The sequence below is a fragment of the Euwallacea fornicatus genome, chromosome 24 (assembly GCF_040115645.1).
Source record: "Euwallacea fornicatus isolate EFF26 chromosome 24, ASM4011564v1, whole genome shotgun sequence".
Lineage (NCBI taxonomy): Eukaryota > Metazoa > Arthropoda > Insecta > Coleoptera > Curculionidae > Euwallacea > Euwallacea fornicatus.
In genome coordinates this window covers 2,965,582-2,985,638 of record NC_089564.1, presented here as the reverse complement: position 1 = coordinate 2,985,638, position 20,057 = coordinate 2,965,582, and the positions used below count along the sequence as shown (strand labels likewise).

Here is a 20,057-nt window from a genome sequence, read left to right as displayed (position 1 = left end):
GAATGGGCTATCGGCCCCTTGGCCTTTCTGCCCAATTGACATGTATAATCTACAGAATGAGAAAAAAAAAAAGCCAAGAGGCAACCATAAGTGTGATGAGGATGAGAGAGGAGTGACTGTTCGCTATTGTCGTCCGTCCGCGGTCCGTTCATGGTTGTTGGTAGAGTTCGAGGAGGGTTTCGGAGGGATTAAGGAATCGGGAATGTCTAGTTTGCAGTATCAAGCAGAGGGGGTTGAGTATTGTCCAGTTATGAGGTTTGTCCTTCCATTTTTTCCGAAGTTGCAGTAGTCTTTCCGTTATTTTCGTCATATTTGTGGGTTCGTATAGCATTTGGGTGGGTGGGTTATGTGAGGGGTTGTCGGGAGGTCTTATTTTTGTGATCAGTCTTAAGGCAATTTGTTCAGTTGTTTGTATGTATTTTTTTGTTTTGTCTGTTGCATTCGCCATCAGTACGTGGCCGTAGTCTAATAGAGGTCTGCATATCGCTTTGTATATTTTTGTTGCCGTTTTGGTACTTATGGCTCTGTCTTTGTATGTCAGTGTTCGAAAATGTTTTGTTCGTCGAGTGATTTCTGTCCTCGTGTTTTGTAGGTGTTTGGTGAATTTCAGTTTTTTGTCTATTGTAACCCCTAAGTATTTAATTTCGTCAGTTGGTTCTACTGTGTGTCCATCTGCCTGTAATGTTGGGGAGTTGAGTTTAATTTTATGGTTAGAGAGTAGCAGTTGGTTCTTCGCAGCGTTTGGTGTCAGTCTCCATTTGTAGAACCATGTCATTGTGTTGTCCATTAGAATCTGTAGTCTCTCCACGGCTTTTTTTGTTGTTTTGTCATGTGCAATGAGTGCAGTGTCGTCGGCTTATTGTAATATGTAAGCTGTTTCGTTCATTGCGTGTTTGTCTTGCAAGTTGTGGTTGTATATGTCATGGCAGTACACATTGTATAGAAAAGGAGAAAGTGGCGAACCCTGGGTAAGTCCTTGCTCGGGGGAGAAGGAAAAAGAAAGGGTGTTGTCGATTCGTACTTCCAGTCGTCTGTTCTCCAGTAGGTTTCTAAGAATGTTTAGTAAGTATTTTGGTGTGTGAAGTTTGTACAGTTTGCAAAGAAGCCCGTTGTGCCAGACACTGTCGAAAGCCTTATTGATGTCCATAAACAGACTTGCGGTTTTCCGGTCGTTTAAGTGTGTTGTCTGTATATTGTTTGTCAGGACAAAAAGTGGGTGAATGGTCGAATGTTTGGATTTAAAGCCAAACTGGTAATTCGGTATGTTGTTCCCAATAAGTTTTTCAAGTCTGCTCTTAATTATGTGTTCGAATAATTTACACAACACCGGCAGTAATGTGATTGGTCGATAGTTTTTAGTTTGTGAGTTGTCTAGTCCGATTTTTGCAATGGGAATTATTATTCCATTTTTCCACGTGGTAGGTATGGTGTTGTGAGTTATGCAATTATTTAGTTGGTTGCGTATGTGTTCGTATGTTTCGGGGGTTAAATTTTTCAAAATTTTGCATTTAATTTTGTCTTTTCCCAGTACTGTGTTTTTTAAACTTGTAAGGGCTTCGTCATATTCCGTGACTGTGATCGGTTCGAATGTATGGTTTGAGGGGACGCTAAAGTAGTTGTCATACCAGTGGTTTACGTCATTCCAGTTGTTATTGTCAAAGTTTGGGTTGGTCGATGCGCTGAAGGCTCTTTGAAAGTGTCTGGCAAATGCGTCTGCTTTATCTTTGTCTATGTAGTGTTCCGTTCCGTTTTCGCTAATCGTACTTGTTGGGAAAAAACCCAACATAAATCAGCGTTATCGCTGGGTACCAATTAGGCCCTAAAGACGTTGGAACAATCCCTAAAACATCTGCTGCATTGCACCCCGCGATGCAGCACTTACCCTCACGTGTTTAAACCCGGCCACCGTGATGGCACTGGTTCCTTGAATTATTGTTGTCCCGATTTATGGGGGGCACCAGATAAATCTGTCAAGGGAATCAGAGAGCCACATTTGGGCTTTGACCGTGGAGATTCGTAGGAAAAAACTTTCCACAGAACTAGGGGGCGGTGTCAGTTGGGATTGGTTAAGATCTTTTCGTGGTAATCTCCCTCCAGCCCCACCATCCCTGGGACGCAAATAATTTAGGACTCCCAAAAATTAATTCTCTCAAAGACAACACTCGCGAAAGCTTCTTCCCGTTTTATGGACACTCTCGATCCTTGAACGCGGACTCCCTCAAAATCTCTCTCACATAACTTAACTCTAAACCAGTGCTCGCGAAATCTCTCTCTCTCTCTCACTCCTGTTTCTTGGACACTGCTCGATCCCTGAAGCGGAATACCATCAAACCTCTCTCACAACTTTACCTCAATCTCTACTCCATAACTCTTTTACAAGACACCCTTCAACCTTTATACGTATCATTCTCAGATCTCGGGCGACCCAATACCGACTCTGTAAATATACAGTGGCCAGCAAAAGTATTCATACACCTGTAACGCTGTTAAACAAAATGAAATAACAATATGACTAGTACATTGTAACATTATTTAATTAATTTTGTATTAAACGGCAACATGTAAACAACTAATCTATAATAATTTTTTTACTAAATCATATTATTCATAAGTACTATAACAAAATGTTTACAAACATGTCATAAAATTAGACCGCAAAAGTATTCATACATAATGTAATTAATTAGAAATAATATTATGATATTTAATATTAATATTTTGTGACATGGCCTTTAGATTCAATAATAGCTGCTAAGCGTCGAGGAATCGATTCGACCAAGTTTCGTGTTACAGAAGGATCAATCTTTAACCATTCTTCTCGCAAAATTCTTTCTAAGTCACTTTTGTTACTTATTTCACGTTTTCTGATTCGTTTCTCTAATTCATACCATAAATTTTCTATGGGATTGATGTCTGGCGATTGGGGTGGAGGCTTAACAATTTTTGGTATGTTGTATACTAACCATTCCTGAACAATTTTCGCCGAGTGTTTAGGATCATTGTCTTGGTAGAATGAATAAATTCGAGGCATGTTTAGTTTTTCAGCACTTTGTTTCAGATTGTTTTTTAAAACATTCAAATAAATCATTTTATCCATGATCCCTGGAATGATCACTAAGTTTCCCACTCCATTGGTTGACATACAGCCCCATACCATGCAGGAACCACCTCCATGCTTTACTGATGCTCGCAGATTCTTGGGGTTTAAAGCTTCTCCTCTTTTTCGCCACACCAACTGTCGACCATCTGAACCAAATATATTGAATTTGCTTTCATCACAAAATAAGACACTATTCCAAAAATCTAGTGGGCTATTTATATATTGTTTTGCGAACTGTAAACGTTTCTGTTTGTTTTTTTCATTAATAAAAGGTTTCTTTCTAGCTACTCTTGAACAGTATCCACCTTTTTTTATTATCCTTCGTACAGTATCGGGGCTTACTTTTTTTGTAAACATTTCTTCAACCCTTGCAGCTAAATGTGTAGCACTTATTCTTGGATTCTTTTGGACCTCTCGTACAATTTTCCTCTCTTCTCTAACAGTCATCTTTCTTGGTCGTCCGGTTCGTTTGCGATTAACAACGAAGTTTTCATTTTTAAACTTTTTGACAATGCTTTGAATAGTTGCAAAACTTCTATTAACTATTTTCCCTATTTCTCGATATGATTTATTTTGTTTATGTAACCTGATTATTATTTTTCTCTCAGCAATTGTCGTTTCTCCCAATTTTCGACCCATTACGTCTTGAAACAATTATTTTTTAGTTTAATTTCTGATTTACTACTCACATTCACTTGTTATTACTAGCTGATATAATTTAAAAATGAATATCCGTAGATACGACCGACTTCCTTGCAGGTTTAGACCTGTATTTGTGTGCCGACACAAATGTATGAATACTTTTGCGGTCTAATTTTATGACATGTTTGTAAACATTTTGTTATAGTACTTATGAATAATATGATTTAGTAAAAAAATTATTATAGATTAGTTGTTTACATGTTGCCGTTTAATACAAAATTAATTAAATAATGTTACAATGTACTAGTCATATTGTTATTTCATTTTGTTTAACAGCGTTACAGGTGTATGAATACTTTTGCTGGCCACTGTATGTATAAAAAGTGTATATAAAGTTGTAAATCGTAGTGTAAGTTAAAGTGATATCTATAGTAAAAGTAAATTACTTAATTCGTGCTATGGAGTTTGTATTCCCTGAACCCTTGAACCCCGTTTACAATCAATTGACGCATCAGCGTCTGGTCCTTCGAATAGCAACAACTCGCACCAGCGAAAGGGAGATACCTCTTCGGGTGCCTTGTGAGGCAGTCGTTTCTGTTAGGCAGTGACTAAAAGCCCCTGGCCTAAACAGTACCAATATTGTCGTTTTTTTTGTAACGTGTTAGTTTTTTTATTTTTTTCCAGTACGATTTCCCGTTGTCGTTTTCGATTTCTTGGCATGCCTCTAGCCACTTGTCCTGTCGGTATTCGTATATTAATGTCTTTACGTTTCGGTTGGGATTATTAAGTGTCCTTTTTAATTCGCTGTCTTGTGTTTGTGAGTATTGTCTGTATAGTTCTCGCTTTCGTTTAATCAGCCTTAAAATGAATTTTGGTAGAGTGTGTTGGAAGAATGAGTTTTTAAGTCGAGGTGTGAATAATTCGACAGCTGATGATATTTTTTGTTGTAGTGTTTCTATAGAAGTGGATTGTGACCGGGTGTGAATGTAATTGTGAACGTACTGTCTTACTTTGTCCGTGTCAGTTTTTTCTAGGTTTAATTTCCCTTGGTTGTTTTTGTTAGAGAGCTATTGTGTTTGTCCTGGGTTAAGGTCAAAGGTAATTGCCAGGTGGTCAGATCCCAGTTCATTGGTCAGTCCAACATTGGTTATGTTAGCAGTTAGGTTTGTAGTGTGCAGTAATACGTCCGGTGTTGTGTCTTGTTTTCTGTTATTAGGAATGTCGGTGGTGTTAAGAATTATACAAATATCCCTGAAATTAATATCTGAGGACAATCGATCTATTCAAACATGATTTAGTTAAGGGTAATTTAAGAATTCTGGAATGTATTTAGTTAGCCAGTCGTAGTACAATCAATTTTGTTTAGGTTTAGTCTAGGCGATCCCCTTTTGTTTTAATTTATTACTCTGGGAATATTTAGAACCCTTTGTTAGTTTTCCGTTAAGGAACGACGTGAATGGACTTTGAAAGGATAGTTAGTTAGGTTTGAGACACCACACGAATGGTCTCGAACTCATCCGCTAACTCAAATTTTAATTATTCATTTATTAATAGTAACTCTTTCTTTAATATTAAGCAAACGAACACAGTAAATGTAAAGTAAAAGTGAGAGTTATTATATCTTGAAATCAGTTTCTCTGAGACTGTAAACATCAGAGTGGTCCCTTAAGAAAATCCAGTCAACCATCGACTTCACACTAGAGGAATAAAGTTTGACCTTCGAGTCGCAGAATACAACTATTAATGAATTTCGAATCAAACAAGCTTCTTCCATTGGACCCCACAGGTGGGGTGGGTTGTCTTATAAAGTCCAAGTTTTCCAAGAATGTATTTAATTGTTTTGTTTTGGGCCTGTTGAGGTTTAGGTCGCCAATAGTGATGGCGTATTTGTAGAGGCACGCCCTAGTTAGTATGTTTTGTTCAATGTCCGAAAATGGGTGTATGTATACCAGGAAAACGTGTATTTTGTCGTCCAGGTATGGGATGGTCGATATAGAGTATTTGTTGGAAAACGACGAAAAAAGCAGATATGCCAAAATCGATAGGTCAATAGGCCACTGAAAAATATTTGATTAATTAACTAATGTCTGTAAATCTCTGATTTTTTAGATACAGGAAGTTAAAGTGTTCATACTTTGTACACGTAAGATAGGCCATTACTTTATCTCATATTACAAGGTTTAGAAAAAAAGTTTTATACAAAAGTATCCAATTTTTTAAGAATTTGAATTTTTTTATGTTTTCGAAGTTGCATTGTGGTCCTGAAAGCTGTTGAATGACAAAAATACATTGCTTTAAATGGAATAGTTTATATTTTGATACGGATTGTTAAAAATTCTACTGTTCCAGAAAATGAAACTTCCATGTACCAGTAATATCTCATAATTAAGCAAAAAACATGGCGATGGGTGTTCACTTGAATTTTATTACTCAAAAATGCGATTGGGGCTGGTCATTGTGAAAGATGTATGTGTTTTAGTCCAGCGAACTGCACACGAAAAAATAATCGGTTTAGGGCAAGAGAAATACCACGTGAGATTGTGCCATAACGGCATAACATCAATTCGAATAGAACGGCAAATTGAGTAACGCCGGCGCCGTTCAGAAATTATTAATGAATGATTAGGGATTCGGTAAAACAAGTAATACGAGCTTATTATGAAATGCTCGACTTGGCCGGAAATGGAAATTACTAGCAAAATAAATGCTTGAATGTATGAAATGGAAGTTCAGACAATCTTCAACGCATTCTACAGAGTGTATCCAAGTGAAGGATGTCCAGCATACGGATCTCGTAAACACCAAGAAATACAAATTTGGTTGCGCACTCAAGAGAGTAGTCTCACGATTGGAATGGAAAAAGTCAAATTTTTGAAATTTTGCTTTTTTATTTTTTCAAAACAATTTTATAAAAATGATATTTGTTTTTAGACTCTTCGCAAAAAAACAAAGTTTTCGAAATTTTCTTAATTTGAATTTAAATGAAAATTCAAACGGCTTTTCCATGATAGTTTTTTTATAAGCTTCAATGGCAATTTTAATTACATTTTATGACGTATCATTTCTTAAGAATGATAATCAACGTTTTTCTCTAGATACGGTCCTAGTACTTTTGCCAATTTAGCATAATTTTTTATTACAAGTTGTTGAAAATTTTACTATTGCAGAAAATGAAAATTCCATATATCAGTAAGAATTTATTTTAAAATAAAACTCATGTTAAATGTTGTGGGAAAAACGAACCGAGTCCCATAGAACAACTTAGGTTGCAAGCTATTGGCCTGCTCAAAGGTTCTTAAAACACTAAACACTTAAACAGCTAGAATGTATCATTAGAACATTCATAAGCCCCTTTCATCAAACAAGAAACAAACTTCAATACGATTTATTACCGATTGCCAGACGAGTTGTATATGGCCTTCGTCCAGTCAAGATCGCCTAATATTCATGTGACACCAAATCGAGCATAAAGAGAAACATTCAAAATATACGGAGTGTATCACAACTTCAACACGGACACTAATTCTGCTTGTAACTATAAATATTTTTTGTTATTACAAAATTTGAAAAAAGTTAATTAACTTTTTTTTATATTCTTATATAGTGTGTGAAAAAAATTCACTGTATTTGAACAATTCTTTGTTTTTAACTGGACAATTTTTGAAACGATTGAATTGATGTCATGTGCATTTATTGAGTTTAAGAAACTTATTTTGCCTCCAATCTTTGCCTTAAATTGAATTGTAGCATCGGGATTCAATGGAATATCAAATTCCAACACTAGAGTAGATATGAGATGATGGTAATATCTACGAAAGAAATCACAGTTCAAGAAGCAAAAGCTATAAGTGCGCGTCTATTAACTAAAGATAAAAGAAAAAAAAGAAAGAAGAGCAAGCGGACCGAAGTCTGTCTCATCTCAGTTCGTCGTTTTCGGGACTGCCCGGGTCAGCCTCTTTCTTTTTCCAACTCCCTTAATTACTACCTGTGTTTCTAGGCTTCTCACCCCCGCTTGGTCACATCTGGACATCAGATGCCCAGAGGATCATCACTCTAATTGTCTTATCATAATGTCTTTTAAGTATGGGACGCGGTATTGTGAAGTGGAAAGAACGAATACATAAATTTAAGAAAATGTCGATGGTCAACAGAATTATAGCCTGATTTTGTGATCCTAGAGAATTAACTCAAAAAGTCCCAAAAAAAATGTTATATTTTGTAAGAATAAAAATACTTATGGTTGCCAGCAACACTATTATCCATAACAAAACATAAGGTATTTCATAAAAAAAAAAGGAATTTTTGTCACGTCACAGTTTTCTGCGCCCCCCTGTAGTTTCGAAAATATTTAAAAATAAAGTTTCATAAAGAACCGAATAACTTTGATATTAAATTGTTTTTTCTAAATTTTTACTGGTTTGGGGATAAGATAGTGGACCACCTTACGTAGACCGCCCAGTACACAACAGTTTGCAAACTCTTTGGGAGAAAAATTCCATTATTTCAATGGCAGTTGATTAGTCATGTTTTAAAATCGATTTTTTTTCAATGGTGCATCGTAGTAAGAATGGTCAAAACAGCTATTTTTTATTGAAAACTTTTATCTATTAAGGATTGTAGGAACAACTTTGGTTTTGAGGAGGGGCAGTGGCGTGTAATCTATTTTCTGTAAAATATTTAGATTGATATTGTTGAGTACATCGGCGATGACGTGTCAGCACCGAGAATTTTTAAATTTACGATTTCATTACCAAACTTTAACACCCTGTAGATCTATATTAATTATGAATCCCTGTTTTCCTACTTTTAACGCGAGTTGACAACGATAGAATAGACACCGATCTTTAATGTGAATATTTACTCACTTGGCGTTAAATGAGGCATTCGTGAAGCATTATTTCATGTGGGCGTACATAAAGATATAGCGACTGTGAGGCACGATATTAAAATTAACAGAATGAATAAAGGTATTAAAAAAAGTTTATTGCTTCAGTGCTATTTAATTAGAAATATAAAGATAAACTTTGTGAACAGCAAATTAGTTTAATTGGCACCCTCGAAGAATGATATTTATATTAAAATATTATAGACTGTATCAGGACTCGTCAAAGCTAGATAGCTCGATAAACTATAATTACCTACCATGGATAAAGTTAAACCTATTCCTCTTTACACAGAAAAAAAAGTAGTTTTCGTAGATATTTCAAAGGTTATGCCCCGTTTAGCTTCAGCCTAACTAAAAAGAATGGGAAAGTAGTTAGTGGACACTCAGGTTTGTATTACCCTGAGATTTTCGAATAACTTCAAATAACGCAATTATAATGTTATGTAATGTACCTCCCGTATTACCTTAGTTCTCATGGAAAATTTCTTCTGAACATTTAGACACATCACAGAACAATTAAGCTATTTGCTACATTTAGATATTATCTCTTTGTTCATATGCAGTAAATTCATTCTAATGTAGTTTGCCGGGGCAAAGTTCTAAGTTCAGGCTAATCTACAAACTACCCTTAATGACAAGCAGTAGCATATAAGTATTAGGTCGTGTAGTATGAAATGAGTAGATTCTCGAAATGCCACATTCAACTGCAAATAACTTCACTCTAAATCTACATTTGGACTTGACTTTTTTATGTGAAAAAGGCACATTCTTCCTCTTTCGATCAGAGTTTAAAGTGTTAAAAATTATCGAAAACTTTTATTTTTATAAAAACTTTCGTGCAGCCATGCAAAATAGTGAAATTCGTGTGTTAATGAAATATGAGATCCACCGTGGAACCACAACAGCTCAGAAGGCTCGCAATATTAATGATGTGTTTGGTACTGAAGTCACTTCACAGCAAACAGTATCTCGTTGGTTCATGAAATTTCGTTCTGGCAATTTTGACCTAACAAATGAACCACGTGGACGACCTGAAACTCAAGTGGACAACGATCATCTGAAAGCCGTGGTGGAAGCGAATCCACGTCAAAATGCGTTGGAATTTTCGTTAATATTCAGTGTAACCAAAAAAACAATGTTGACTCATTTGACTGAAATTGGTAAGGTGAAGAAGCTGGACAAGCGGGTACCGCATGAGTTGAGCGACATACAGAAAGAACCACGTCTCGAAGCTTGTGTTTCTTTGTGATGCCGGTATAATAACGATCCATTTTTGAATCGGATTGTTACTTGTGATGAGAAATGGATCCTATATGACAATACCAGACGTTCATCGCAGTGGTTGGATCAAGATGAACCACCAAAACATTGTGCGAAAAAAAATCTTCATCAAAATAAGCTTATGGTGTTTGTTTGGTGGTCCAACGCAGGTGTCACGAGCGGGACTCAACCTGGACCGAAGGACAATCGGCTATGAACTCGTAGAGAGTGAGTGTAAGTGGAGAGCGTTTGAGTGCATGGTCAAGAAGATCATGCGCAAGAAGATTGAGCGGGACCGGTAGAGAAGGACAAGGACGGAAGCATAGAGAGTAGCTCTTAAGACCGGGTGCCCCGAAGGAATGCCTACCAGGCGATACCGGGGCCATAAGAAGAGAGGGGGTGGTTTTAGTGGGTAGGCGGGCATAGGCTCGAATCCCACACTACCCGACTCGGAGCGGCTGGGTGTCTTTTTGAAGATTTCCACCTCCTCGGGCACAAAAAAAAAACGCAGGTGTCATCCATCACACCTTCATGAAACCTGGTGAATCGATTACAGCTGATGTCTACTGCCGACAATTGACCGAAATGATGAGGCAACTGACGGTTGAGCAGTCAAGATTAGTCAATCGAGGCGCACCGCTATTGTTGCACGATAACGCTCGGCCACACACCGCACAAGTCACCTTGGCCAAGCTACAGGAGTTGGAATTGGAAACTCTTCGTCATCCACCGTATTCACCCGACTTAGCACCCACTGATTACCACTTCTTTCAAAATTTGGATAACTTCTTTGTAGGGAAAACATTCAACTCCGACGAGGCTGTCAAAGCTGCCTTCCACGAGTTTATCGATTCCCGGCCTGCAGGATTTTACAGCAGGGGAATCAATGAACTTCCCGTTGAATGGCAGAAGTGTATTAATAATGGTGGTGCATATTTCGATTAACAATAAAAACATTTCATATGAAAAAGAAATGACTAAAGTTTCAATTCAATTCTACTCATTTCATACTACACGACCTAATAACTTGGAACCCCTTGAAAGGACAGATTCCCTACAGAAGTCACGCAGATTCGTCCTCGGAAACCGATAGTTAGTGCCCAGTGTTGTCTTGCTCTTGTACCATTGAGGAGTTGAATAAAAGTGTTGTATCTTAATTCTCGTATAATTCCCCACGGTCACATTACAACCCTTCTTAATCACCTTTAAGGGCAGTGTTTACATTATTCAAATTCATACACGTTCCATACTCTTCCCGAGCTCATAGCTCTTTTCACCCATCATTTTTCTCGCACCTTCATGGCACCGTATTGATAAGCAATCCTTACTCCTCTGCACTAATAATTCACACTAATTGGTATCACCATGAGGTGGTAAAAATATATATGGATAAGATGAGGTTCACATTCGGTGGGAAAAATTCAAATTTAGGGCAGGCTCATATAGTCTCTCACACAACACGCAACTCCTCTTCAACTCCTCCCCAATTCTCTCTATGTACTCCTACAGCCTTAGTAGGATCCCAATACTGATCTCACTTCACACATAACATTTGCCCTGTTCCAAAAGAAAAAACTCCCCATCGTCAAAGGTTCTCGACAATCAGTGGTCGCTTGTGGTTTTCTAGTTTATCCTAATTTCGTACTTTGTTATGACCTTTGTCACTTGTGCAATAGTGTTGGACATTTAGTTAAATAAATGTAAGTGAGTTTTATTCTGCATCGGTTCAGCACCAAATAAGCTGTGGTCCTTCGAACAAAATAAAATCTACACAAAAGAGATACATGTGAGATTAGCGGTTCGAGGGTGGAGAGAAACGACACAATTCTCAGAGCACTTCTTTATTCTCCGTGAACTAAAAATGGAATTCCGATACAACCCGGTATCCATACACAGAACACATCCCCTCTTCGGGAGAGAACCGATAAGATGGAAGGGCTGTCCACCCTTTTTCCCACGGGTACCAAACCCCTAAACGTCATTCTCGCCTACGCTAAAAGAGTTTATAAACATCCCTCCCTTTCCACGCTAATCTGGGGAAGAGCTTGGTACCAAAAGCCTGTACCGCTTTCAAATAAACAAGAAATGTGAGGGGATTCATGACAGCCCTTTTACCATTTTCTCGCATTTATCTTGGGAGGAATTTAGAGCCAGAACCCCGGGATATTTTCAGATAATTGATTAATACTTTTAACATGGACAAAGAATGCTCGCATGCAGGTCACCTTGGCACTGCCAACCAGCTGCCCCCCTCTTGTGTCTGAGGTAAGACAGCAAGCGAACGCAAACTTGCCCTGTTCACTTCCCAAACATGAAAAAATGGCTCAGTAGAAGGCGATTTGCCAATGATGAAGAGGTCGAGTCCGAGGTTGATGCCTATTTTGGAAAATTCAAAACTTCTTACTATAAATGAGGCAGAGAAGCTGTGAAGCATCGCTGGGAAAATCTCAAAGTAAACTATGTTGAAAAGTAATGTAGGATCCGCTAGTCAGAACGCTTAATTTTCCAAACAATCAATACTGTCTGATCAAGTCGAGATACACGCAGGGAAAATCTATGTGTTAGAATAGATAGTATTAGTTAGAGTAGAATAGGAAGAACGGGGGGGAATAAAAGGTGACGTACCCTGATGTTACGCCCATGCGTACCGTACCTGCGGTCGGAGTGATTCTCGCGTGTTGCTGGGTTCTCCCAGCAACATCCTAGAATTCGGGTCACGGAAAAAACCCAAAAGGCGAACATCTCTTTGTTTGAACCAAGGAATAAGGGCTCGAACAAAGAATGGTTCGTGGTGCTGGCTCGCAGCAGCCAGATGTGGTAACGGTCGCCAGCCTCTACTTCGGGTACGACACTGTTTCATTACCCCCAAGGGGGGAGGCACTTAAGATTGGGACAAGGAGGATCCCTCTCTGGTAGGGAACGGTGCCGAGTGAACAGTAAACTAAGTAACGCGAGTGTTTTCTTTCATCTAATTAAGTTACCATTTAAGCCTTTAATTGTTACCTATCCGAATTGCAAATAAACACCCTAGACAACTTAAGAAAAAGCCTACAGTAATATGATATTTTCAATTTTTTTTTTATTGTTAAGTGGGGCACTTTAGGAACTATCCTCGTGCAAAGTGCCTTAATTCTCGAATTGGGTTTCGACGTTAACATCGTCGAGCTCTAAATCGAGAGGCGCGTAGCGGTTCTAAACACGACCAAGACGACTTGGTGGGAGTTCCAAAATCTCAAAAACTAGTCGCGACGTTTCCAAACTCGTGAGGACAGAACTCCCAAATTTGAGCAAGATGGACGAAACAGATTCCAATTTTGCTTAAAATGAGTCGCAGCAGTGCAGAATTTCGAGATTTTTTCACGAAGTTTATCGCGGCAACTTCCGTTTCATGTTTAACTAATTCAATTGTCTCACTACCAAAATTGAGTGTCGGTCGACACTTCGTGACTGAACTAACAGTAATTACTGTTTGTTGTTAGAAAGGAAATTCAATAACTATATATACATATAACACAGGCAATGTTGAACCATATATCAACTAATTAGCCCTTTTTGAGACTTCGTAGGTCGCACGCACATAAAACATAAACAAAACCGTAATAACTGCCGTAATGGAGTCCAGTTTCGATCACCTTTCGGTTTCAAGGAACTTTTGTGCTTTCCGGACAGGAAAAAATACAGTTTATGGTCGATATTGGCGCGAAAAGGTTGTTTCGGCGATTTGTGTCCTGATTTTTAGTCCCGAGGAGATTATACGACTATTCAGCTGATACAGTATTTGTATGCCAATATTGATGACCGACTTTTAGTTGTGAGAGTGCTTTGTTAGAATGAGGATTTCCAGATAAAAGGTGGGTTGAGTGTTCGTTTGTTATGTTCGTAGATTCATTAGGGTTTGACATTAAAACTGATTTTTTTGTTAACTTAAAAGCTGCTCGGTGCTACAATAACAAAATATTTTTTAAACCGAGAGACGAAAGAGATTTTTGTAATTTTTGTCTTTGCACTAAATTAAAACGTTCACCGGACACCTGATAATGGACATCTTCTATCATCGTTTATGACTCACGCGTTGTCTTTGACCCGTTTAAGGTCGATGTTGCAAAGCTTCGAACCTAAATTAATCTTAGGCCCTAACGAAAATTGGGTAAATTATATTTATTATTTTTAGATAGAAATGCGAAGTTTCATATACGATAAAATTAAATTTACAGTTTCGTGAACTGACGCCGTAAGACGTATTCTTAGGATGCTTATTCCGTTGAAAGTTACTGCACCGGGTGTTTGGTCGGTAGTGCACAACACCGAATAAAGCGTTAGAGGAGGTCATTCTGAATTGATTTAGCTGGGCATACCCACAGTCAGTGACAAAATTATTCGGACACCACCTAAATTGTTAATATTACAATTACTTGGGATTACAAATAGAAATTGGCATATGGAACAGGTGAAAACAGCCCATTTATTTCGTTTATTGCAACTTAAACATTAAATTTTAACTTAGATTCTAAGAATAAAAGTAAAATATCATTTCCGGCAGGTCACATACAGTGGCGAACAAAAGTATGGAAACATTTTCTATTTTTTAAAGCAATTTTATTCAACACGTAACAATAAATATCCGTCAAGAAAAAAGTCCTTTTTTGGAATATCTGCTATATCTAGAACATGTACATAACTAATAATAAATATATTAATATACACTGGCGAGCATAAAATTCGGGTCACTTCGAAATTTTCAAATATAAATGTATTGAAAGAGAAGTGATATATAAATCCCATAGAACATGTTTGGGACGAGATGGGAAGACGTCTTCGCAGTCATGTACCCGCTCCAAGAACGGCTAGGGAATTGCGAGAATTTCTTCAGGAAATATGGGAGAACCTACCCCAGGATGTTATTCGCAACCTCATTGAAAGCATGCCCCCACGACGCTTGCAGGCTGTCATAAACGCTAAAGGGGGAAATACGCGATATTAATGTCATTATAATTTTTTTTTCGGTAGCACAAAATTGTGTTCAAAAATGTTACAGTGCTTGGGTAATGGACAGCTGTACAATACATCGGTTATTTGGGTATAGGATCGTGTTTTTTTTTTACCATTTACTCTTAACAAGGTTAAAGAACCTCAGAATCGATAAAGGCTATCCTTTTTTATTTTTTTGGAAGTTAGGAAGGCAAAAATTTCGAAAATACTAAAGTGACTCGAATTTTATGCTCGCCAGTATATTTATCAGTCTCAAAAAAAAAAACAATATTGTGAAAAATCTATAAATTGACCGAACATAAATATGAAAACATTACTTACAAATTGTTGAAAATAAGTTATCTTATGTACTATTTTGTTAAAAGGTTTTTCAAAAGTTTTAGTATTTCGTTGGATACCCTTTGACATCAATTACCGCTTGACATCTTCGTCCCATAGAGTCAACAAGCTTTGTACAGAGGTCCCTGGAAATCGCCTTCCACTCTTCCTCCAATACTGCCCAAAATTCATCGCGATTTTTAACGTTTTTGGATCTGACCTTATCTAAACAGTACCACAGATTTTCAATCGGATTTATATCAGGCGATTGTGACGGCCATTCCAACACCCGTATTTTGTTTTCTAAAAACCAATTTTTAGTTAATCGCGAGGTGTGCTTTGGATCGTTATCCTGTTGATAAATCCATGCCAACGGTAGATCTTCTTCAAATGTCAGTAGGTGATTTTGTAAGATGTCGCAGTACATCTTGGAGTCCATTTTGCCATTTATTTTCACTAGTGGGTCCAGTACCAGATCGTGTAAAACAACCCCAAACCATCACATTTCCACCGCCATGTTTGACGGTGGGAATTCAATATTTTGGGTCATATCTTTGTCCTGGAGGTCTTCGAACATATCCTGTAGAATCACTGCCGAACAAATTAAACTTACTTTCATCGCTGAAAACTACTAATGACCATTGGTGTTCGGTCCAATTCTTATGTTCTCTGGCGAATTTGAATCTCGCTTGTCTGTATCGCTTTGCAAGAAGTGACTTTTTAACTGCACGTTTACCATGAAGATTTTCACTTATAAGCCGACGCCTAATTGCTATATCCGATTCATCAATATCTTCAAATTCCTCTTTTAAGTCCTTATTTATCGCCACAGCAGATTTTTTTGGATCGACTCTAGCTTTTCTAACGATTGCACTATCCACTCTACGGGTTGTTTTTCGAGGTCTTCCACATTTCATTGCTGGATCTACTGTTCCTCTTTGCAAATACCTCTTAATTATTTTATGAACAGTTCCCCGAGGTATATTTAATGCATTTGCAATATTAATTTGTTTTGTTCCGTTTGTGAACACGGTCACTATTCTTCGCTTGAACTCAGCACTGTAATATTTACACTTCGGCATTTTCAACAAAATCTTAGAAGCAGAAAACTTAATATAGTCACTTTAATCAACAAATTTTGAGATTAGACTAAAATGAAGAAAATGTTTCCATACTTTTATTCGGTCAATTTATACATTTTTTACAATATTGTTTTTTTTTAAGACTGATAAATACATTAATATATTTATTTTTATCTATGTACACATTCTAGATAAAGTTAATATTCCAAAAAACAACTTTTTTCTTGACTGATGTTTGTTGCTACGTACAGGAATTAAATTGCATTAAAAATTAGAAAATGTTTCCATACTTTTGTTCGCCACTGTAAGTATTCGTACACTAATAAAAACTAATTAACTTTCCCCACTTTTAGTACATTCGATATTTTGTTGGGCCTCCTTTGGCTAAAATAACGTCTTTAAGCCTTCTCGGCATTGAATAAACTAAATTGGCCGTTGTTTCTGCAGATATTTTTTGCCATTGTTCTTCTAAAACGACCTTAAGAGATTCTCTATTTTTAATTCGTTTTTGAACCTCAAGAACGCGGATTTGTTTGTCTAATTGATCCCAGAGATGTTCAATTGGGTTGAGGTCTGGTGAGTGGGGTGAATGGTCTAAAAGTCGTGGTACATTGTAGGCAATCCACATCTTAACGTTACGCGCATTATGTTTTGGGTCGTTGTCTTGCTGCAAAATCCAGTTTTCCAATCCCAATTTTTCAATACCCACAGGTAGATTAGCCCGCAAAATTTCCATATATTTATACTGGTCCACGTTACCCTCAATAATAGCCAAAGTACCCACTCCAGATGCTGCCATGGCTGCCCAAACCATGACATGGCCACCACCATGTTTAATTGTTGGACACAGATTTTCAGGATTCAAAGCTGTATTTTTTACGCCACACTTTTCCTTTACCATCTGACCCAAACAAGTTAAACTTGCTTTCATCAGTAAATAACACCTTTGCCCAAAAGCTCTCGTCTTTTTCCAGATACTTCTGTGCAAAAGCTAAACGTTTCTGCTGGTTGACTTTTGATATAAAGGGTTTCTTTCGAGGAACCCTGCCATGGTACCCTGCCGATCGTAAAACCCTTCTTACAGTTTGAGGATGTACATTCTTCCCAGTGGCTTCTGACATTTGCGCTGCTAACATAGGGGCACTCTGTCTCGGGTTTTCTCTAATTTTCCGAACAAGTGCGCGTTCTTCTCGTAGAGTTAAGTTTTTCTTTCGCCCCTTTCGTGGTTTTTTCAAAACACTTCCGGTATTTTTCTAGTTTTTTATAATCTACTGAATAGTGGATCGACTTCTATTAACAATTTTACTGATTTGACTGTAAGATTTTTTCTCATTGGATAATTTTATAATTAAATTTCGAATGTCTTCGGAACACCCTTTGCCCTTACGACCCATGTTTAATACTAATGCACAATTTGGTAAAAACATGTTGTTTATTATTTTAGAAATACCGGTCAACAAAAATATGAATATTTTTCTATACTCTATTCTTTATAAAAGAATAATAAAAACAACAATAGGTTGTACGAATATTTTTGTGACTTGCCTAAAATGATATTTTAAATTTTTACATGAAATCTGGATTGAAAATTATTGTTTTAATGATATAAAAAATATGATTAGATCTCGTTTTGTATGTTCCTTATGTCATTATTAAGTTTAAGCACTAAATAGCCATTATTCTCACTTTTTGGGTGGTGTACGAATGCTTTTGTGACTGACTGTATATACTAAACGTTCCAGTTTTCCTGATAATTATGTTTTTAATATTTTTTCTGCAGTTGCTGAAGGGCAGAAAAACAAGCCCGTTTATCGCGAAAATGTACTAAACTTTTTTATTATGTACGAACGAATTGTTTAAATTGTTCAAGCCATTAAATCGAAAATAGCTTTGTTACTTTCCTAGAACTTCATACACATGGTTTTCCTAGTCTGTAGTACAGCAAAGAGTCGGCTTCAAACGTGAATTTTCTTGAACGCTTATGGTAGATGTGTGTTCGTTCAAATTTCTTAAAAACTCCGCTAGGCAGTGGTCTTTCAATTATACTGGAAAGTTTTTTGAGAAATACTTGAAAAATTAGAGCAATTAACCTTAAATCATTTAAGTACGCACCAGGCGCATTTGCCAAAACTGAAACTAACCGTTTATTATCCCACGAAAAATTTCTAGATATCCGAAATTTTTGGGTTTTGGGTCTGCATATTTACGTAAAATCGTTGGTATATAAACTAGAGACTCAAAATAGAGACCCTTTAATCGCCAGAATCAATCAAGCTGCCCAACAACTCAAACGAGAAATGCCTCGGTATGACAATGCCAATGAGGAATGCAGCATGTAGATGTATTCGGAACGATGGTTTTTATTTTTAACATAATAAATAAATTATTAATAATTTATGTACCATTATTTGTGATTTTTTTGCTTTTTTGAAAATCAACTAAGAAATTTCCGAATACTTCCTTTCTTTACATTCAAAAATCAATCATTATTTTATAGTGCTAAGTATCATTTAATACGGGTATGCAGACCGGATCAGAAATTATAAAAACCCAAATACCTCGAATATCTGAATATCCATCATAAGATCGTAAACTGCTAGCTTAAGTTTTGGCGAATGCGCTTGGTGAATACTTAAAAGTCTTAAGATTAATTGCTCTAATTTTTTAAATATTTCTTAAGAAATTTGAATAAACTTAGTACTATTACTAAGCATTCAAATAAAATCCAAGATTGAAGTTGGCTCTTTGCTGTTCTACAAACTAGGAAAATCATGTGTATGAAGTCTTAGGTAAGTAACAAAGCCATTTTAGCCATTTACGGTTGAAATAATTTAAACAATTCATTCGTACATAATAAAAAACTTTAGTGCATTTTTGTGATAAAAGGGCTTGTTCTTCTGCACTTTACTAATTGCAGAAACACACGGTCAAATGAAAAAACATTAAAAACTTAATTATCAGGAAAACTGTAACATTTAGTATATAGGTATGCTTAGTTACATCAATTCAGAAAGTCCCCTTCTAATACTCTTTGCTGCGTCCTGCACTGTCTGCCAAATACTCTGTATTACATTAGCATGTGAAGCAGAAATTGAAAGGAAATACGTAATGAATAATGAACATTGTTGCTTTCCTCTCAACATTGCGTCTCGAGACTCATGTCAATGAAATTATAGGTCCAGCTTTAATCTTCGTATTGCTTAGCAGTCACGTTTTGTTATTATACTTAAATTACCAGGATATTATCAAAGAAATCCACTTTTCAACATAGGCAATTTGGGCAATTTCAAATTAGCCCATCGAAGGCCAATTCTTTAAAATTCGCCCTTTAAACCCGATTCAGAAACGTGGTCAATTTGGGTTAACAGAGAAAGAATAATCTTATGAAGTTTCTCGTTAGCCTGATATTTGGTTAGGTCTGGAAGGTAAATACTTGGAAAACTTGAAAGAGATTTACTAAAGCTCCCTTAAATTTTCTAAAGTCATGCAATATGTCCAAAAAATATTTTCAAAATCCTTACGTATATCTGAATTTTTCTTCAAAGGTCAAAATGCTTACATGAAAATCTCGCTATAATCACAAAAAATTTCAAATCTGTCATCTTAACTAACTTCAAAAAACCTAAAAAATTGTTCAAAATCTGCTTAAAGCAATCTAAAAATCCCTTGATTGGGTCATCAAAATACATATTTGAAAATACTGGAAAAAAAATTGAACGTTTTTGAAAACTCGCATTGCTAATAATGCTTCTCTTGTTGCATATTACTTCTGTGAATTTGT

At 36.7% G+C, this 20,057-nt stretch overlaps 1 pseudogene; it reads left to right on the top strand.

Moving 5' to 3' along the window:
- The window catches only part of LOC136346790 (histone-lysine N-methyltransferase SETMAR-like), a 43,382-nt pseudogene extending 32,406 nt beyond the window's left edge, over positions 1 to 10,976 (top strand).
- Positions 10,977 to 20,057: the final 9,081 nt, after the last annotated feature.